General features: G+C 30.3%; 1 pseudogene; it reads left to right on the top strand.

The window, feature by feature from the left end:
• Positions 1–1,157: 1,157 nt before the first annotated feature.
• Positions 1,158–2,368, top strand: LOC111288466 (germin-like protein subfamily 3 member 2 pseudogene; annotated as a pseudogene).
• The last annotated feature ends 16,330 nt before the right edge of the window (positions 2,369–18,698 follow it).

Genomic DNA, 18,698 nt, shown 5'->3' with positions numbered 1-18,698 from the left:
TAACTTTTCCAAACACAAATATGCCACAAAAATACTATCCTTCAATTTACCTTTATTAATATCAATTCAAGTTCAATGCATTAATGCATGTGTATGAAATAAGGGTATGCAGCATTCTCCTTTTGTTTTTTTAACAATTTATTATTGAGAGAAAATATGAATGATAATGGTTTGTATTATATCGAATTCGATTTGATTTTTTTTTTATAATGTATAATATTATAAATTTTTAAAACTTGATTTGAATTCGAATTAATTTTTTTTGAAACTGATTTGATTCGAATTGAATTTTATTGATTCGATTCAATTTATTGATTTTTGAATTTTTTTTTGTTTTTTAAATGTTATTTTAATATATTTAAATAGATTTAGATATAAAATAATTATTTTTATTTTATAAATTTTAAAATATATATAAACATTAATAAAAGTATATAATCCGGTTCAATTTTTTTTTTAGGTTTTTACTTTTTGATTCAAAATTCGATCCGAATCTAATATATATATATATATATATATATTTATTTATTTATTTATTTATTTAATTTTTGAATTTGATTCGAACTAAATAAAAAAATTTGATCTAAACCAAACTGAATACTACAATTTTTAATTTTTAATTTTTAAAATCTTTTTCTCATCCCTAAAGAAAAACCTACTAGTAGGAACATTATCAAAACGATAAATCAAGTTATGAAAATTCCAATGCATATTTCCCTTGTAGTTAAAGAATTTCAAGGTTAAAGTAAAAATTATTACTAGACTATGATTCAATACTGAATTTTATTTTATCATTATACTTTCAATTTTGTTAATTTGTGAATAAAAAAAATAATGGAATTATAAAGTACTTTCTCATCTTCAAAATTCTCTCAACAAACAAATCGAAATCATGAATAACATAGGTCCCTCAAACATCCATTATGTAATTCATTTTTCATTCATATGGTTAGTGGATATTGTCTAAAGCACTTGGTTTGGTTCATGCTTTTCTTTTTTACTTTTTGTATGTTTTTAAGCAGTTGGAATTTAGAGTTGAGATGAAGAATTCTGTAGTGATTCATTGTATCTTCATATATACTTTTAGTTCAATAATCAAAGCCATCAACACAGCTCACCTTTGCTGTAACTAATATTCCACTAAAGACTCGAAAAGCAGACCAGTATCGTAGATGCTGCCATTTTAAGCTTAACCAACCACTTTCCCTATGAAAGCACCTTGCTCAGAAAAGCACTAGCTATATAAAGTATGGAAACAAGAATTACTTCTACCCACTATCAGCCTGAAGTATACCTAATTGTTTTTTCTGAGGCAGGTTCCTTGCCAGTGTGTGTTTCACATGCATTAGAGTCAAACTTCTCTCTCTCTCTCTCTCTCTCTCTCTCTCTCTCTCTCTCTTTATATGTGTGTGTATATATATATATATCCAAAACCTGGAGAGCATCATTTTCCAGTTCTCACATTCTCTGGTTTGAAAATGGTTCAGAACAATGTCTCTAAAACCAGCACTTCTGCTGGTCATTTTCCTCCACAACTATGCCATTGTAACCATGGCTTCTGACCCTGATCCGGTTCAAGACTTCTGTATACCCAACACAGGAATTGCAACCTGCAAGAACTCATCAGCTGCCACAGTGGAAGATTTCGTGTTCTCTGGCATAAAGTTCCCAGGGAAATTCAGTGAAACAGGTTTAGCATCTAAGTCGGTGAATGTTAATATCTTTCCAGGCTTGAATACGCTAGGCATGTCATTTGTTCGAGCTGATTTTGAAGTTGGCGGCATCAACTTCCGCATTTCCATCCAAGACCAACTGAAATAGCATTTGTTCTTGAAGGAAGAGTTTATTCAGGATTCGTCGATACAGAAAACAGAATTTTTGCCAAAGTGATTGAAAAGGGTGAAGTCATGGTGTTTCCAAGGGGGCTGCTGCACTTTCAAATGAATGTTGGAGATGCGGCTGCTACAATCTTGGGAACTTTTGACAGCCAAAATCCTGGCTTGCTAAGAACTCCAAATGCTGTATTTGGTTCTGGAATCGAAGAAAAACTTTTGGAGAAGGCTTTTGGATTGAATGCTAAGGAGATTGCCAAGCTAAAGATGAAGTTTGGTCCCCACTAGTTGAGCTAGATGGTTAGAATAATTTATCTATTGGTTACTTGGATGAATAATGCTTTTGCTTTTCATATACAGCAGACTATGCCAACTGCAAAAACTGTGATATTGTCCCTAATAGGACATTTTCGGAGAGAATTTTAAGAAGGTAAATAACTTGGAATTGGTGATATGAGATTTTTCCATGCTACTTCATAAACACGATCTGTAATATTTTGGATTTTTTTTTACTTCGCTTGCAAATTTATGATATATTGCTAAATGATCAAAACCTTATTTTATGATTTTTAAAAAAATTTGTGCATAACATTCAAAGAAAGATGAAGGTGAAACAAAAGCAGAAAGCATTAGTAATAGCCATTACAATCTAGATAGTAGTGCTTTGTTTTTGGTTAATTTAACCGGTATTTTTACCCTTTTTGTTTTGTTTAGAAATTTTGAATTTGGTTGTTGTGTAAACTTAATATTATTATTATCATCATCATCATCATCATCATCATAATCATCATCTTGAAAAAATATCATTCTTTATTTCATTTAATTGATACAAATGTTGGCAAAAAATTTCAATTCGAGTTTGAGCTTAAAAACAAATAATCAAACTTCAAGTCAAGTATAGGAATTAAACTCACTTTTTACTTGATAAATGAATATAATTAAGTGAGTTTGAATAATTCAATTTTTATTTCAAGTCAAGCTCGAGTTAGAAAAATGGAACTCGATTTAACTCAAGTAGAATTTCAAGCCTCAAAATTGAACTCAAGCTTGAACTTGAACTTCTCACTGTATTGATTACAATCATAATTCATTGTAGTTAATAGAATAATTAAAATAGATCATAAACTAAATAAAACATGGAAAATAAGATAACCAAAATAAATAAAGAATGTGAATAATTCATAGTAGTTAATAGAATAATTAAAATAGATCATAAATTAAATAAAATATGGAAAATAAGATAAAGCATAAATAAATAAAGAACATCAACTAAAGAATCTAAATGTATTATATACAATCTTAAATGTGGAATATCTTTAACAATTTACACAATCATGGATGTAAAGGTTCCTAGGCTACATGACATTTTATAATGTGATGCATTGTAAACCTAGTTATAGCATATTGCCATATGATTACACAATAAATAAAATATAGCAGGTAGATTTATGAAAATGAATATAATATATGATTTGTGAAAATTATATAAAATATCCCTAACCCAGATTGTTCATTTGGGCAGTATAATATTGTCAAAATAAGTTTATAACAATAAAATTAAACCTAAGTCTAAGCATAAGTGGTATGCATAAGTATTGTCTACATGGCATACATCTTATGGGCAAACCCCACATCTTAAGCTATGCTAAAAGAACTAGATTTATCTTGATAGTTAATGAGGATGATTAGGTAGAGTTTTAACTTAATTGAAATTCTTCAAATCATGATTGATTGTCAAGCAGATTTTTAATGAGGTCAAAACCTTTTTAGAAGATTTTCAATATGATTGGAATTTCTTAGAGAGAGCTTGATAGGATCATGACTTTTTGATAGAGTTTTAGTTAGATCAGGACTTTTTCAAAAAATTCAAACAGATTAGGACTTTTTGAATAGAATTTCAATGAAATTGGAACACTTTTGATGTTTGCCTTATTCTGATAATTGTTTATGATATTGCATCTAGCTATTATGTTTTACTTGGGCCAATTATTAAGCTAAGCTTGGTTCAACATCCATAGCCCATAAGGGCCCATTTTGCTATTTCTTTGTAACGGTATTGTCAGTAGTAGACAATACAAATATGAAGGTTGCAATTTGTTGGATAGGCACGAAAAAATTAAGGAATTCCATTATTGTACTCTCTTCTTTCTCCTTTATTTTTCTATTCTCCTTCCATTTAATTTTTATTCTTAATTCTATTCTTAGAATTGCTTGATTGTAGCAATATTTTGTTTAAGGTTGATTTAGCTTAAAAAGTCTACATTAGTGGTATCAGAACACTTTCTAGGCTGTGGAAAAAATGGTTGACGGTGTGACAACAAGATTGTAGAGGGATATCAGTCAGATGCAATTAAATGTTGTAGAGATTCAGAACGACTAGCACCAAATGCAACAAAAGTTAAAGAAGATGATGGAAAAAAAATTTTGCATGGTTCAAAATTAAAATGTAAAATAAGTTTAGATCTACTTTCCTAGAGATGTTGGTTGAAAAAGAGGCTAAAAATCCTAATGTTGACTCTCATCTTATAAGAGAGTGCACACCATCCTGGTCAGGTAATGCTAGTACTCAAAATCAAAGCCCTCAATAGCGAGAAAATTTTATGATGATTAATCCAATGCAAACTAGAACTGATTTTCCCAAAATGTTCAAGTAGGAATGTCTTAAATTTAATGAAGATGATTTTGAGGGCTAATACTTAAAAGTAGAACAGTATTTTGAAGCTGAGCATGTCTCTTCAAAGTTAAAAGTGAAGGTGGTCATGTTGAATCTGGAAGGGAAAGCCCTTTAATGACACCAACATTACTCCAAATCACAGGGGGTTCGATAATCTGATTTGGGACTCCCACATAGCTAACATAAGGGCAAGATTTACCTTTAAGAAATTTGAAGACCATATGGTTGAGTTGGTGGAGCTTAAACAATCTAGAATAACTGAGTAATATTATGAAGACTTTATAAAAATTTTAAATCTCTCACAATTACTTGATACCTATGCATTGAGTATATTTATAAACAATCTTAAGCATGATATTGTGAGATCTATTAAGCTTTTTAGACCTACTAGTTTAAATTAAAAAGTAAGGTGATTATGGCTAATGGAGAAAGGGTATTAACACAAGGAATTTGTTAAGGAGTTAGGTGGTTTGTACAAAATAATGTTTTCATGTCCAATATTCTAGTATTGCGTTTAAAGAGGTACGATGTAGTTTTGGGCATGTATTGGCTAGTCACCATTGGGCCCATAGAATGGGACTTTAATCATATTACCATGCAATTCAAATATGGTGGGCAATGGAAAACATTGCAGGGAATTCAACCAGGAGACGTGTACATGGTGAATGCAAAATAGGCTATAGAGTTATTACAGTCATTGATAGTACAAAAATGTTATAAGCCCTGTACCTTAATGATTTTTGAAAGGGTCTAAACTTAATTAAACATAATATCTTTTTCTTAACTAGTGAATTTTTCTGACTGAGAAAGTTTATATCAATTATTGTAGGCTCCTGAAGAGCTATTCGAGTTGGTTATAGGATTACCTCCCAATAAGCCCCCAAAATCATAAAATTCCATTAAAAGATAAGAGACAACTTATAAATATCAGACCTTATAGGTATCCTTTTAATTAGAATTATGAAATAAAGAAAATGATCAAAAAAATGTTGGATAGAGGGTGATCAAAAGCAATAATAGTTTATTTGCCTCTCATGTGGTGATGGTAAAGAAAAAAGATGGCTCTTGAAGGTTGTGTATAGACTATAGGCAGCATAATTAGTTAACTATCAAGGACAAATTTCCAATTCCTTTTGTTGAGGAGTTATTGGATGAATCGATTGGTGCCAATGTCTTTTCCAAACTGGACTTTAGAATAAGATACCATCAAATTAAAATACACAATGCTAATGTGCACAAAATAGCTTTCAAAACTTATAAGGGCCATTATAAGTTTCTAATAATGCCATTTGGCTTAACTAATGCACCCCTCATCTTCCAAGCCTTGATTAACAACATCTTAAAACCTCATCTAAGAAAGTTTGTCTTAGTTTTTTTTTAACGATATATTAGTCTATTCAAAGAATTGTGAGCCACACTTAAGCCATTTAAAGATAGTATTTGAATTGCTAAAGGCCAATCAACTCTTCCTTCCAATGAGTAAATGTGAATTTAGGGCTCAAGAGATTGAATACCTGAGGCATGTAATTTCAAGTAGTAGAGTATTGATGGATAAGAAAAAAATTCAATGTGTGGTGGATTAGCCTCAACCAAGGTTAGTAAAAGAGTTGAAAGGCTTTCTTAGGCTCACAAGATACTATCAAAGGTTCATTAAGGCATATGGGTTGATTGCCAAACCTCTAAATGATCTATTAAAAAAGATGCTTATGGATGGAATGATAAAGCTTAGGCAACATATCAACTCAAATTGGCTAGAACAATTACACTGGTGTTAGCCCTTCCTAATTTTTCTCAGGATTTTATGGTTAAAATGGATGCTTCAAGTACTGGTGTAGGAGCTATTTTAACTTAAAATGGTAGGCCCCTAACATATTTTAGTAAAGCCTTGTCTTCTAAACATCAAGCTTTATATGTGTATGATAAGGAAATGCTAGCAGTCTTAATGGTTGTTAAAAAATAGAATGCATACCTTGTTTGGAGGCATTTCAAAATCAAGATCAATCACCAGAGCCTTAAGTTCTTATTAGATCAATAGGTGACAACTCTAGCTTAGCAAATGTGGGTGACCAAAAAGATGGGTTACAATTATGAAGTCAAATATTGAAAAAGAATTACTAATACAGTGGCTGACTTGCTTTCTAAGAGGCTTAGTTGATTGCTGTTTTTCTTATATAATTTGCAAAAGCACAAATCAAGTAATAAAATAGAGTATTCCAGTATCATCTCCATAGGAATTATAGAATATATTATTAGGTTGTTCACAAGTACCAAAGATGAAACCCTGAGAGCTTATTTTTAAACAAATGAGAATTCAAGGTTTGGTTACAAAAAAAAGTAAAGATTAAAGGTAATGTGTGGGCAAAGTTTTTGACTTCACCAACTGTCACTTGAGAAATAAAAGAATAATGCCAAAACTAGATCTAATTAAACAAGATTTAAAAGATTACGAAGTAAAAAAACTAAAGATTGTCGAATTGTTTGAAATAAACTTGGAACAAAAATTGCATGAAAAAGAATTTAAACAACAAGAAAGTAAATGTAGGCTGAATCTTGCAAGAAAACAAAAAAAACTTTGATCAATCTTGAAAAAATAGTGCTTGTCAAAAATTAAAGAAAAACAAAACAAGAATTGTTAACTTGAAAGTAAGAAAAGAAAGATCTTGAAAATAATGCTTCTTGAATTAAAGAATTTAAAGAAACAAAAGCTTTGTAGTTATTGGCAAATTTGTCACCTAAGACAAGATCTCACCTAAAGAACTAAAAGAACTAAGAAAAGAGAGAAAAGAAGAGAAGTGAAGGATAATGAAAATGAGTAAATGGCCTCCCTATTTATAGTAGAAGGTTCAACCAAAGAATATAGTCTTTACAAGAGTTTGATTTGAATTCAAATACAAATAATGAGCTCAATCTTGATCTTCAAAGCTTCATGGTCGAATAAGACTCTTCATTCTTTGAGAGTTTGGCCAAATAAGGGGTTTGATGGTGCAATCTTGGCCCTTACATGCATCTTGATCAAATCTTAGATAATCTCATCCATTTGATTTAGCTAAGACTTAAAGTTTCAAGAACAAGTTAATTTTTATCCAAGTCTTGAATTTTAAATAAATAAAATCCTACTCTAAGTTAAATTCTTCAATGTTAAGCAATAAACTTCATGGTAAGCTACAAACTTCTTTTGACTAAATGCACCTAGCTTTCATTACGAAAAAAATACATGGTAGCTCTCTTGGACTGCTTTGGCCAAATAAATTGGTGCTTTGAGAGTCTATGATCTTGTAACTTGATCTTCTCCCTTACATGGCCACATAAGTAGAGTCCTTGCTCAACACATTTTCTTTATAGCTAAGCAAAGGAGTCATGCTTAGATCATAATTCTCTTTTGGTCGAACATGATGGAGTCTAAGTAAACTTAGGATTGCATGAATGTGAATCAAGGTAGGACAGCAATGAGCTTCCATAATTCGGCCAAAAATACTCCCTTGCATAAAAATGAAGTTTTTGAGCTTAGAAACCTAAAACCATGAAAATAACATGAAAGGCACTGAAAATCATCCAAATTTTAAATTTTAGCACCATTTTTAACATGTAAAAATTTTATATATTTTGGTGCTATCACTAGTGAACTTGAAACTAGTTTAATGGCTATTTTTTCTATGCAAATAGATTTGGTGGAAAGTATAGTACATTCACAAAAGCAAGATTCTTAGGTGTAGAAGGTTATTTTAGAATTACAAAATTATCTAAGAGCTAGTTCAAAGTACGTTTTACATGGAAGGTTGTGGAAAATGAAGGGTAAACTCATTAAGGGGAATAATCCTAACTTAAGGTTGGAGTTGATGCAATATTTTCATGGTAGCCCTATAAGGGGCATTCTAGTGTACAGGTCACAATGAATCGAATTTCCATTATTCCATACTTAAAATGTCTTAAAAAATAGATAAGAAGGTTTGTTCGAAAGTGCTTTATGTGTTAGCAACAAAACATGCTACCAAATTAGGCCTATTGTAACCATTTCCTATTTTTGACAGGGTATAGCCAAATATCTTTATGGATTTTATTGAAGGACTTCCTAACTCCTATGGTTAGAATATGATAATGGTTATACTTGGTAGGCTTAGTAAGTACATTTATTTCATAGCATTGGCACATCTTTTTATTGCCTTAATAGTAGCATAAGTTTTTATGGATCAAATTTATAAACTTTATAGGATGCTAGCTAGTATTATTTTGAACAGAGACAAGGTATTTTTGAGCAATTTCTAGCAAAAATTATTCAAAAGGCATGGTACAACATTGAATTTCTCTATTGCTTATCATCCCCATATCGACGGCAATGGAGGTTGTTAATAGATGCTTAGGGATATATTTGAGATGCATGACTTACGAAAAACTTTGAGATTGGAGTAAATAGTTGTCACTTACAGAGTGCTAGTATAATACCAATTACCACTCTACCATCCATACAGGTCCATATGAAGTAATTTATGATCAATCAGTTCTTGTGCACATGCCTTATCTAGCTAGCGATTATATGGTTGGTCTAGTAGACAATAGTCTTCATGCAAGGGAAGCTACTATTAATATGCTCAAGTTCTATCTTCAAAAGGCTTAGGAGAGAATAAAGAATATAGCTTATAAAAAAAAGTTTTATAGGGAGTTTAAACCAGAGGATTGTATGTATGTTAAACTACAACCCTAGAGCCAGAAGTCTATAATCCACAGAAATTGCTTGAAACCATTCATAAAATATTTTTGTCCTTTCCAAGTTCTAAAAAGAATTGAAAGGTAACTTAAAGGTGCATCCCACTTTTCATGTGTCATAGCTTAAAAAACATATGGGGCTTATTTTTACACAACTTCAACTTCTTCTTGTTAGAGATGATGGCATTATTCTAAAAGAACCCCATAGGATTATTGATAGGAGAATTAGCAAAAAAGGAAATAAAGCTATAACTGAGGTCTTGGTTCAATGGACTAACACATTCCCTAAGAATGTGACATGGGAAGTCTTTTACGATCTGTAGCAAAAGTTTCCAACATTTAATCTTTAAAGATAAGGATTTTCTTGTAAAAAAGGGATACTAATGTGTGCCTAATTGTGATAGTTATTTTTTATATTGCATTTGGCTATTATGTTTTACTTAGGCTTGTTATTAAGTTAAGCCTAGTTCAATATCCATAGCCCATAAGGGGCCATTTTATTATTTCCTTATAACAATGTCGTCAATAACAGACAATACAACTATAAAGGTTGCAATTTGTTGGACAGGCATGAAAAAATTAAGAAATTCCATTCTCATACCTTTTTCCTCTCTTTTCTTTCTTCGTATTCTCTTTCCTTCTATTTTCTATTCTTGATTCTATTCTTGGAATCGCTTGATTGTTGCAATATTTTGTTTGAGGTTGATTTAGCTTCAAAAGTCTATATCAGCTTCAAATAGGATTCCGATGGAATTAGGATTATTTGGATGAATTTAACTTGGATTGAAACTTTCTTGGGCTTTTAGGCTAGACTAGCCCATCTTAGGCTTTAGAGCCAAGCTTTAGATTTCTAATAAGATTATTACAAAATGATAAAAAAAAAAGGGAAAAAGCAATTTTGGAGGTTTACAAAATGTATAAGGATGGTTTGCAAATGAATTGGATCTTCGAATTTGTAACTGAAGTGAAATGGAATGGAATAATTAGATGAATGACCAAAATTATTTGAGAAATTCAAAGAATTATCAAAAGGTAAAGTTGAGAATTATAAAAAATAAATAAAGATAATGGCTAAATAATTCAAAAATAATTAGATAAATTTGAAAAATACATAAATAAGTGTTGATGCATACTAAAGAGTGTTGGTTGACACTCCAACTTGGACCAAATTACTTGATCAAGTTTGGGAAGTGCAAATTTATTGAAATGAACCAATGTTGACTGATAAAGGACATGGGTGATTGACAATGGAAGCTAGATACCATTAATAAAAGAGAAAGTTGAATGGAATAATAAAGAAAGTTTAACATCCTAGGAAAATAGTAGGAATCTCATATTTCCTCTCAAAATGTCTAATTGATCAACCCACGATTACATTTTCCTATTTATCGGTATTTCAACTTTGTTCATTCATTGCATAGGCATTTTCTTAATATCACAAGTTCGAAAATTAGTCCCAACTCCCAATTTAGAAATATTTGTTCCTTACTTGGTCCATAGTGCAAATGTGGTTTTTAACTTTGAACAATCAAAGGTCAAATAAGGCTGTCAAATTTGATACCTACAATAACGTGTTTAAAAATTTACCATGTCATATATTTCAATGCCGTTAGATATGTACACATAACACTTGCATAGCATAAACATATAATTATTGCTCCTTATGGTTAAAAAATAAAAAGAAATAAAATGTGAAATCTCTAATCTCCCAAAATCCATAATCTCTTGAAATCCATAATATCCCGAAATCACAAATCTCCTACAATCATTTTCGTTGTCTCTACCTCATCTTTACTAGAATCCTCCTTTCCATCACCTTAAGGAAACCAAATGGTTTTGCCACTGTTCCAAAATCTGTGGTTGTTGTAGATTTTAGATGTGACTAGGGTTACCAAATGCTTGCCTTTCATTTGTTTTGAATCACCAAATTCTACTATTAGGCTACAAACAATTGCCATGCGAGGGATTTGATTTTTTAAAGGTAGGTGTAATGGAATTGGAGCATGAGTTTTGGACTTTGGGTTAGATTTAGTAATTTGTGCATTTGTATTATGTCTAATTCATGTTAAATACGTGTAAAAGAAAAAAAAATTACTATGTCATGTCAATACATCAAACATGAAATAAATTTTTTATTTTTGTCAAACTCGTATATGATTTTTATTAAAATTTTAAATCACATTATTTTATATCATTTTTGTATCATGTCATTGTATGTATTTAAAATTATCCCATCTAAATTGGGTTATTTTGATACTGCTTTTGAAATTTAATGTTTACAGCATAAGAAAATGGAAACAAGCTGAGGTAACAAAAATTGCTAACAAAAAATATTTGAAAGTTAGTTTAGGTTCTTGGGATTTTTTTTTTTTGGTTAAAAAGAAGTAAAAAGTGGTGAAACTAAATTTTTTAGCAAATTATTAGAATACCCCTTTTCAATTTTGTAAAAAAAAAAGAAAATAGATTGGTTGAATATTTATTCAATCGATTCAATTAATTTTGAATTGAATTATCTAAAACTAAATTTACCAAATTAATTTATTTTACTTTCATTAATCAAACCAAAATTATTGATTTTGAAATTTAATAGATTGAATTTAATTAAGTTGGTTTAGCTATTTTTTTCTTATTGATTGAAATATAACTATTGTATAATCACAATTAGATTAACTACCTGATGCACACATACAATTGAAACAAATAGGCATATCATGAAGAATTGAAGAATATGAAAAATTATAGTAAAAACATGGAGTGAATTTGGCTCTTAACAAGCACTTTATCAACCAATTTTCCAACTATTTTATCCAAACTAATCTAAGTACCTTCAAAAGCTATGTGTTTGTGGGCTAACAACATGTTGATTGGCTTTTGCTAGAAAAGAAGCTGTGTGGCATAAAGCCTTTCGATGACATTAGTAAGCAACTCCATTCTATAACCACTTGTTGAAATACATAATCTAACATCTATTCTCCATACTTTTTTCTATCTTCCATGTTTTGATGCTTTAAGAGAACTTCCAAGGGCCAGATCTAATGATAGGTATAGATTTTTCAAGGCCTTGACAAATTTCCTTAAGATTAATTTTTTTCAAACTGCTCCAATTTCTCTTCACTCTCATCATCGGTTTATTTTCCTTATCTCTTTCTCTTTTTGGTTCTACAAAACAAAGTGAAAGTATAAAAGAAATGAGATTAAAGGCAGGACAGGGAAAGGATTTCACTTTTATGTCTTACGAAATAAAACACACTATTTCTATTTGTCATTATTTTGTTAATCTTCATTTTAATTGACTTTTGAATTAAATTAACTGAAAACCAAAATATTATCGAAATTATTTTCCATAATCAATCAAAATTAATTCAATAATTGATTGATTAACTGAAATATTTTAGTTTAATCGATGAATTCAATTTTAACCGAGATTCATGAATACCCTAATTTATGATAGTATTATGTTAATAGTTGATTATATTATTTTCCATTTCTCTCTTTCCGTTATACTTAAAATTCCAACACTTAGACTTGTAATTTGTGTTACATAAGAAAGCTGCAAACTTATATTACCTTATATTAAAAGAATCTATTAGCTCAAAGACTTGAATTAAATTAAGAGAGGGTGAATTGGTTGATAATAAAATTTTCAAATTCAATAACCAATAAGCATAAAATTCAAAAATCAATTTTTCTAAGCAAATAAACACAACAAATATGATTATACTAATAATCTTAAAAGCAAGACATAGAGATAGAGAATCAAACACCAAAATTTCTAGAAGTTTGGCCCTTTCTTTAATAACCTATGTCATCTGCCCTAACCTCACTTACCAAGGAGTTCAATCCACTATGTGTTGAATGTTATAACCTAGCTTTTCAAATCTCTATACAATCAACAATACAATCTCTTAAGGGTTAGCCTCCCTTTAAGCTCATAACCTCACAATACAAGCTTTTAAGTGTCTTGCAAACACAAAGAAGCTTTCTAAGGTTGGGCGTTTGCTAATTTGAAGCAAAAAATCAAAATTAAAAAGAATTCAAGGGAAAAACAAATACAAGAAGAGTTTTTACACTTTTAACATAGTAAAAAGCTCTTTAATGCAAAGAAAAGATGGTAGATAGAAGTAACAAGTTTTTTTGGCTCTTGATTCAAATGTAGTGGGAAACTTTCATTTATATGTTGAGAGCGGAAGATAGCGCTTACTTGTATTAATTGTCTGGAGGCTTTGCGAAATTTTAGATAAAAATAGCCGTTGTAAACATTCTAGGCACAAAAGGATTGATCCCCTTATATGGGGGAATCAATTGGGTTTATTAAAATTCAAACAAATTCACATGTGAAAAGACACAACCAATCAATCCATGCATGTTACCGATCAATCCCTTTTTTAAGTGATCGATCCCCTAATCTAGGTGATCGATCTCTTTTCAAAGTCTGGAACCAAATTTCATTTTGTGTAGAAAACCAATCAATCATATTTTTAAGAACCTTGAACTAATCAATCCATACAAGAAGGGGGTTGATTGCTTTTCATGAAAATTGCACAAAACTCCTATTTGCCCAAAAAATCAATCGATCCACTTGATAAGGGGATTGATCCCTTCTATGCTGCTTTGCCCAATTTTGTTTTTAAACCATTCCATATGAATTAAACGTATTTTTGACTAGATAAAATGTTGGAAAAGTATTCAAATTAAGTTCAAATTATTTAAATTTGATTTTAGCAAAATTTAGTTTTGTCATTTCAAATATTTTATTAATTCAAGGCTAACAATTTTCTCCTTTTTGATATAAAAAAACCAATTGTTAAAAGTTTCTTTGAAAACATTTTTTCTTTTAAAAAAATAAGCTCCCCCTGAATTTAAGAAAGATCAACAAAATTAAAGGGCCATTTTTCATTATCAACAAAACAAATATACGAGGTAAAAGTTTCCCTTTTTCATTAAGCAAATCATGATATCAAAAGCATTTATAAGGCATGGACAAAAGCAACATAACAATTTGGTTTAGCAAATTTTCACAATACACATACACAAACTTCTCTCCCTTTTAGTCATAGCAAAAAGTATCAAGAACAACATAACAATATTATAACCAATACTATAACTAATTTATGATCAACTTGCTCAATCAATTTAAAGCAACAATATTTTAATCAACTCAAGGCCAATATAATTGAATCTCAATACTATACCCCACCATAGCATCATAATATCAAGAATGAAAATAACCACAATAGCACCTTCATAGCAACACAATCAAGTATAATAAACTTTGAATCTCAAAACCACACAGGCAAGCAAAGAAAGGTTCATGCCATTATATATAAAGTATCAAAGTTGATGCTACAATAAACTATCTTGAAAAAAATTAAAAACTTAAAAACATATAAAAAAATATAGGAAATAGGCTTGGCTCAAAGGATAGGTCAATGCGAAGGAGAATAAGTAGAAAAATGATGAAAATGCTGCTCCATTTGCTTTTGTACTATTTGAATTTGTGCAATGTCAATCTTAAGTTATTGAACTTATGAAACCATTTCATTTTGGGTTAATTTCATGTTTTTCAATCTAAAGTTCATATCCCAACCAATGAGTGTAAATTGCTCATTTGAGTCGTAAGAATTTGCAAAGCTCCTTGGGTATCAAATGGTGGACTAAAAGTACTTTTTTAGGGAATATCTTATGGAACTTCTTGTGGAATATCTTAAACCTTATGCTCTTCTTCATGATCAATTCCAAGTTCACCTCTTTTAATCCATACCTTAATAGCATTTTGAGTGTATCCCATACTATGAAGTGTATGAACTCTAAAAATGCTAACAGGATCGAACATAATCGCTCTATCACTTATAGTATTGATACCCACATTCCTAAGTAGATTGTTAATGACCATCTCACATATCAAAGTGTAGTCCTTGTTTTGAACAACCCTTATCATATCATTAAAAATGAAGTGCACAAGATTGAGTTTCTTCTCATGTTTAATCTTATACATCCACCAATAATCTTGCTTCCTAATGGTGGAGTATTGGGTTTCAAGTAGTGCTAAAACATGTGTGATGATAAGATGAAACAATCTATCATGCACATTCAACCTAAAAGCCTGAGTTGAAGCAACCCCTAAATCATTATTCTCAAAAATATCTTAGGCCAATCTAGTCATATCACAATAAATGTTCGTGTCTCCCTCTTTTTCTAACATGAAAGATTTAGCCAATAAGTTCTTGCCTATAATTATTTCTCTACCCATCACAAATGTCCTAAATTTATCAATAGAACACCTGTTCCTATGTCCATCAACTTCAATACAATTTGCATTACTATAAAATACCCTTATTAGATTCTCAGAGACAATGCCATCCAAGCTAAAATAGTTCATACAAACAAAATTCTCAAAAACATGTAAATATGAAAATTCAATGGATTTGAGGAAATTAAGATTGATTACCCTTTCTTGCTTGACTTTTCTATGAGCAAAATGAGTTTTAAATCTCTCCTTTGTTGTAGGATTGTTGAAATTTTGGTTGAAAGAAGGCTTGATTGATGAACTAGAGGCTTCCTTTATATTTCTCCTTGTGGCAAGAAGGGATCTTGTTTTAGATGCCATGAAGAAAATGGAATAGTAAAAATAGGTATGCTTGTGATAAACTAATGAAAGAATTTGTGAATATAGGCGATAAGAAGTGGTAAATACTTGTGAGAAGTGACAAGATTGAGTGAAGGAAGAAGTTTCAAATAGGGATCAAATTTCTAGAGAGAGAAATGAGAGATAGGAATTTGTGATGATTTTGAGATAATTTTGATGAAATTTAATGAAAAAATTACAAGCAACCGAAGAACCATGAAGATTTTTGCAAGAAATTGTTGTTGAAAATGATGGGTTTTAGAAGAAATTGAAAGTTTAAGATCTAAGGTTTGAAAAAAAAAAGAAAAAAGATGAAAAGGGATGAAAGATGACTAGTTTTAAGAGAAGAGAAACCAGAAAGTTTGAATCAAAATGAGGTGTTTTTGGTGAACCATTCATGAACCAATTGATTGGGTAACCAAGGGATCGATTAGGTCTGGTGCAATTTGGTGAGCTAACCAAGACCAATCAATTAAGTCCTAAAGGGATCAATTGGGTTTTGGGTTTCCAGGCTAAATTTGGCTACTTGAAGGAAAACCAATTGATCCAGTCTTTTAGGATCGATAGGTTCAGTTGTAGCAAATTTTTTCTTAAAAGTATTTTGAAAGATTATTTTTAAATGAATATGCATGCAATATAGCCATTCAAATATGCATCATATAATTACAAATATAATCATAAACAAGTATATCAAGATAAACACACATTTGTTCAAGCATCAAGAATTTCATTTCAAGGAGCATTCATCATAACAAGTTCACTCTAATTATATAAATTCCATCTCTATCAAAAGGTTTTGTAAAAATATTAGCTATTTGATGCAAGGAGTCAACATATTTATGCATAATATCACCCTTTTGAATATGATCTCTAATGGAATAATGTCTGATTTCAATATGCTTAGTTCTTGAGTGTTGAATTGGATTTTTGGTGAGATTAATGATACTAGTATTATCACATTTAATGGGAATGTGATCTATGGTAATTTCAAAATCCTTAAATTATTGTTTAATTCACAAAATATAAGCAAATCAACTCCTAACCGCTACATATTCGACTTTGGTTGTGGATTGAGCAACACTATTTTATTTTTTGAAAAACTATAATATAAGCATATTCTCAAACAATTGACAGGTACCGGAAGTGCTCTTTCTATCAATTTTATAACCACTAAAATCCACATCGGAATAAACATGCAAAGCAAAAAATTAACCTTTTGGATACCGTAATCCTAAGTTAGGAGTGTCCTTAAGGTATCTAAGAATTCTTTTAACAGCAAATAAATGTGATTCTCTAGGTGATGATTGAAATCTAGCACATAAGTACACACTAAATGTTATATCCAGTCTACTTGTAATAAGATATAACAACAAACCAATCATATACCAATATAATTTAAAATCAATATATTTACCTCTTTCATCCTTGTCAAGTTTTGTTAAAGTGCTCATAGGTAATAAGGCTTTGATTCTTCCAATCTAAAACTTATGAGCAAGTCCTTGATGTATTTGGCTTGATTGATAAAGGTATCATCTATTGTTTAGTTTACTCATAATCCTAAGAAAAATCTATGCTCTCCATCATACTCATTTCAAATTTACCTTGCATAGTCTTAGCAAATTATTAACAAAAAGCTTCATTAGTAGCACTAAATATAATACATCAGCATAATTTTGCACAATGAGAATGTCTTTTCCTTTTGTTTTAATAAAAAGTGTAGTATCAACCTTCCTTCCATTGAAACCATTTTCAATTAAAAACTTTGACAATCTTTCATACCAAGCTCTAAAAGCTTGTTTTAAACCATATAAAGTTTTATCAATATATAAACATGATTTGAAATTTAAGATTTTTCAAAATCAAAAGGTTGCTCTACATACACCTCTTGATTTATAAAACCATTTAGAAATGCATTCTTAACATCCATTTGAAAAAACTTGAAATCTTTGAAACATACAAACACAAGCAATGTCCTAATGGTTTCTAACCTTGCAACCAAGGCATAGGTTTCATCATAATCAATTCCATCTTTTTGACTATACCCTTAAGCCACTAACCTAGCTTTGTTTCTAGCAACATTTTCATGCTCATCCATTTTATTCTTAAAAACCCATTTGGTGCCTATAGTAGGATGATCACTAGGTGTAGGTACAAGATTCCACACTTGGCTCTTTTGAAATTTGATCAATTCCTCTTACATAGTTAATATCCAATTACAATATCCTAAAGCTTCATCTATGTTCTTGGGTTCAATATGAAAGAGAAAAAAAACATAATTACACACATTGTAAGAAGATCTAGTTATTTTCCCTTTAGTTGGATCACTAATAATCTCACTATTTTTGACATACCTCTTTTTCTCTATGGTGATTTGGTTATTGCTCTATTTGTTATAGTTCTTCTAGAAACGCATCATCGTCCTTTTGAATGTTTTCCTCAAAGTCATGTGATGCATCATTGATATTTTCTTGAAGTATACCTATATCATTATCATCAAGAGACACCTTTCTCGAAAATGGATTAGATTCATCAAAGATAACATGTATAGACTCTTCGACAACTAATGTTCATTCATTAAAGATTCTATAGGCTTTTGAATTCAAAGAATATCCTAAGAAAAGGCCTTCATCAGTTTTTGCATCAAATCTTCCAAGATTATCTTTTCCCTTACTCAAGACAAAACATTTGCAACCAAAAGGATGAAAATAACTTATGTTAGGCCTTTTTTCTTTAAAAAGTTCATAAGGAGTTTTTTTCAAAATTGACCTAATCATTGCTCTATTTATAATATAACAAGAGGTATTTATGGCTTTTGCCTAAAAATATAAGTAAATTATTTTAAGAAAGCATGGTTCTAGCCATTTCT

This window comes from Durio zibethinus, chromosome 4 (genome assembly GCF_047325235.1).
Source record: "Durio zibethinus cultivar Kanyao isolate XHJ-2024 chromosome 4, ASM4732523v1, whole genome shotgun sequence".
Classification (NCBI taxonomy): Eukaryota; Viridiplantae; Streptophyta; class Magnoliopsida; order Malvales; family Malvaceae; genus Durio; species Durio zibethinus.
This window is presented reverse-complemented; position numbering and strand designations above follow the sequence as displayed.